At 38.1% G+C, this 4,349-nt stretch overlaps 1 long non-coding RNA gene across 1 annotated transcript; it reads right to left on the bottom strand.

Moving 5' to 3' along the window:
- Positions 1 to 1,414: 1,414 nt before the first annotated feature.
- On the bottom strand, positions 1,415 to 3,951 carry LOC132151328 (uncharacterized). The gene is made up of 4 exons (XR_009436382.1): positions 3,772 to 3,951; positions 3,500 to 3,577; positions 1,588 to 1,639; positions 1,415 to 1,499 (listed from the first exon to the last, which is right to left on the bottom strand). It is a non-coding gene; the product is annotated as an uncharacterized LOC132151328 (long non-coding RNA).
- Positions 3,952 to 4,349: the final 398 nt, after the last annotated feature.

Genomic DNA, 4,349 nt, shown 5'->3' with positions numbered 1-4,349 from the left:
TGCAGGAGGCCAAAAGGTATCACGTTGGACGCAGCTGCCATAAGCCCTAACAGTCTCTGAAACTGTTTGACAGTGAGTGACTGGCCTTCTTTGACTCTCTCGACAAATGAGAGGATCGACTCGATCTGAGCAGGAGACAGATGTGCCTGCATCGTGGTCGAATGCCACACTACGCCTAGATAGGTGGTACTCTGAACTGGAGAAAGTACACTCTTCTTGGCGTTTGGTCTCAAACCCAGCTCCCCCATATGTGCGAGAATGACATCTCGATGTCGAACCGCCATTTGCTCTGATTGAGCTAAAATCAACCAATTGTCGATATAGTTCAGAATGCGGATGCCCTGCATACGGAGGGATACCAGAGCTGCATCTACACATTTCGTGAACGTGCGGGGTGAGAGTTCAAGGCCGAAGGGAAGTACTCGATATTGGTAGGCTTTGCCCCCAAAAGCGAACCTCAGAAACTTCCTGTGTTGTGGAAGGATGGATATGGAAGTATGCTTCTTTGAGATCTATTGTGACAAACCAGTCCTCAGATCTGATTTGAGCTACAACCTGTTTGACAGTGAGCATTTTGAACTTCAGTGACATTACTGAGAGGTTTAGATGACGTAAGTCTAAGATCGGACGCAACCCCCCACACTCAAAAAAATTACTCTTTAAACTTACTTAAGTCAATTATGGACAGTGGTTCCACACAACCAAATTGTATTTTGATAACATTAATGGAATTTGTTGAATATATGCAAACTCCTTGTGTTGTGACAACACAACTGAATGAGGTAGAATCTTTGTGAAATAGTAATGTCCAACCGAATGAATTTATTCACTTTGCTTCAACTTAAACCGGTTAAGTTAACTGAACATGTTTTGGTTTATTACTATCTAGCCAATTTTGTTTCACTCTATCAACATAAGGAGGTTTGTTTCAAATTACTCATTTCAATTATGGACAGTGGTTCCACACAATTAGTTCTAGTTACTTTAACTAAATATTTTCTATTTAAAGTTACTCACTTCAACAAAGCATTTTTTGTGTGATTTGTCTTGTAATGAGTCAAAAGACAAGATGTCACAAATGATCAAAGTGTATTTGTTAAACAAGCAATAAATAATTACACACAGTTACAGTAAATACAGTTTAAACCACATTACAGAATTACAAAAAAATTACACAAAATAGCAGAAATATCAAACTACTCATTTTCTAATTGGCATTCATGGGTAACCAATCAAACCTTATTCCAGAAACAGGAACTGGCTCCAGAAATGACTCCTTCAGTACTCCAAATGTGTACCTGAGTTCAGCAGGGTTGCTCAAGTTCAGTCCATATATCAGTCCCAGCAACATGGTTTTGCAGACTGTAAACTGCTAGGTCCTGAAGAACTTTATCCTTTAAAACTCCAACATCTGCTGGACTGTCTTCAATGACTGCAGCTTCAAATAGATTCCCACGAGTCTTCTGGATCACCTCCTGATTGCTGGCAACATCTGTATTCTAGAAGTATTTAAAAGCATGGAGAACTCAAATTCTTTCTGTATTAACTTTAAAAAATCATTTATTAACCTTGAAAAAAAAAACTCACCATATACTCCATACTGCTAGGGTCTTCATTTGGATACTTCAATTTCATTAGTCTGAAGATGAAAACAACAAAACTTAGCCTTTGTTTTTTTCTCCCTAAAATTACATGAAAAAAAAGTCAGTCATTCATCTTCTTATGGGAAATACAGGCAAGCAGAAAATGGTACACACATCTGGACCCTGCACGGTAAGCAACAGAACTGGAATGTTCCCAGACCCAGAAACATAGTAAGGACATCAGTAAAACAGTCCATGTGACATCAGTGGTTCAACCATAATTTTACAAAGCTACAAGTATACTTTTTTGTGCAAACAAAACCAAAACAGCGACTTTATTCAACAATTCTTCTCCAAATCGCATCTTCCACCATTATCAACAGCACGTAAATAATTCATGCGCATGGTGCTGCTGACCTAGAACACGCATGCGCTGAGCCTTGATTACACGCAGAAGAAAGCAATGTTCATGCCTCTTGTTACTCTCCATAATGGCGGAATATGTGATTTGGAGAAGAATTGTTGAATAAAATCGCTATTTTTGTTTTCTTTGCACAAAAACGTATTCTTGTAGCTTTGTAAAAGTGTGGTTGAAGCATTGATGTCACATGAACTGTTTTACTGATGTCCTTACTATGACTCTGGGAACATTTCAGTTGCATTGCAGCCTTTATGGAGGTTCAGAAATCTCTCGCATTTTCATAAAAATATTAGGGATGCACCGACTGACCCGCCATCAATCGGAAACCGGACGGTTTTGCTTAAAATATACGCGATTGGTAATCGGCCGGTCTTTGGCCTTTTTTTCGGCCGATTTTTCCGGAAGTGCGTCCGCATGCTCAGACTACATCTACATGAGGGTGAGTAATTAATAGGGCTGTCACTTTTGTGAAAAAAATCATTTTCGATTTTTAAGACATAAGTGTTCATTGAATCGATTGTAAAATCGATTTTCCATGTCAAAAAAAAAAAAAGACGTTTCCTTTTTCAACGTCAAATAACAGACGAACGTAAAGAGAGTGCTGGAAACGCACAAGGCAGCAATATTTCTTATTTATTGGCATGAAGTTTCGTGCAGAATAACAAACAGCAAACAGCAAAAAATATATGTGCAGAGGGGACGGCTGCCATGACAAAAGAAAAACATCAGTGCAGGCTTCAACCCGGCTGCATTTATGATTTAGGCAATTCAAAAATCTCCAAGATTATTTTAAATAATGATTCAATCCATTTCAAACAACTGTTCAAAAAAATTTAACTTTAAATGGACTTGAGAACAGGCCATGTGTCCAGAGCAGAGCGTTTTTTATTCACTATATGTCCAGCTGTTGAGAAGACGCGCTCCGACCGCACTGATGTCCCAGGGACACTCAGGTACAGCTGCGCAATTCTCCACCACAGAAGCCGGTCACTGTCAGCTTGCTATATCATAACTCAGAATCTCCTGTAACTAGAAGCACGAATGAGGCAAATTCGCGTCTACCGCGCCGCGAGACCTCCAGACGCTCTATTCGCGTTTGGTGTGAACGCAGCATAAGAGGTCGTTTTCAACGTCACTGGGTCTTATAGGCACGTAAAATTGCTGGTATTTTTTGTCTAGCTTTCGCAACTCATACTGCACTTTCGGAATTCTTTATTTTCTTTTTCTGCTTGTTTGTGAGTTTTGTTACATCTATATTTTTAATTGTTTAATTATTTTAAAATGAATAGTGTACATATTTGGTTAAAATCGATTCCCTATTTTCATTTTCGAAACTTTTTTTGGTTGGTCCGATCGATTGTGCAATCGATTTTCGAACTAAAAGTGACAGCCCTAGTAATTAATGACATGTTTATTTTTGGGTGACCTAGCCAGTTAAACACACCTGAACCAGCTAATAAAGGTTCTTGGGAATTTTAAAACAATAAAGTATTACCAGAAGTTCCAGGCAGGTGTGTTAGAGCTAAACTCCAGAGAACACTGGCTTTCCTAGAGCAGGTCTGGACACCCCTGCCTTGCATCAAAATGAATTGTTTTTGGGAGGCAAATTCATTCATAATCTGTCAGTTTATAGTAATACCACATATTTTGTATTTATTGTATTAATAAACCTAATCTTAATCTATCTGTCTTTTTTTGTCAATTTCCAGTGGCCAGTGAGAGAATAATGTTTTAATACAAGGTTGTGTTGAGTGCAGTTGTTCTTACCTGTGTAGTGGGCACCAAGAGGGTTTCAGTATTTGTCCAAGCACTCTTCTTCAGTATGCAAACATCTTCATAAGTTCTGTAGTGCGGATCCAGTTTGGCAAAGACTGTTGATTTTAATGGGCCTATGGTAATTCTGTATGTCTCAAATTCTGCACAAATCTGTAAACACATGAACAATGTGTTACAAAAAAAAAAAAAAAAAAAAAAACGGTTTAACAGCAAAAACCAATTCAATTATCAAAATATTAAGTGATTTATTTGTGTGAGTGATGAATAGTGTCATGTTTACCATTCCAAAAGGGTGAACCTGATTACATATCTGGAGCATTTGTATAATGTGAACAGCTCAGAGTAGTGTCCGGTTTAAAGTCATTGTATGACCACACCGCCATGTTCATAAACAAAGCTTCAAATACTTTCACTGTGCTGAGCCAGGGCTCTCCAAACTCGGTCACATTACATGGTTAGACATTTATTTATTATTTAGCTTTTTGCAATTAGTTAAAATATACATATTCTAACAAATAAAGGGAACTACTTCCGCTTTTGAAAGTCATTATGTATTACTAGTATACAAT

Source organism: Carassius carassius, chromosome 10 (assembly GCF_963082965.1).
Source record: "Carassius carassius chromosome 10, fCarCar2.1, whole genome shotgun sequence".
Classification (NCBI taxonomy): domain Eukaryota; kingdom Metazoa; phylum Chordata; class Actinopteri; order Cypriniformes; family Cyprinidae; genus Carassius; species Carassius carassius.
The sequence above is the reverse complement of the archived record's forward strand: the minus strand, read 5'-3'. Positions and strand labels throughout refer to the sequence as shown.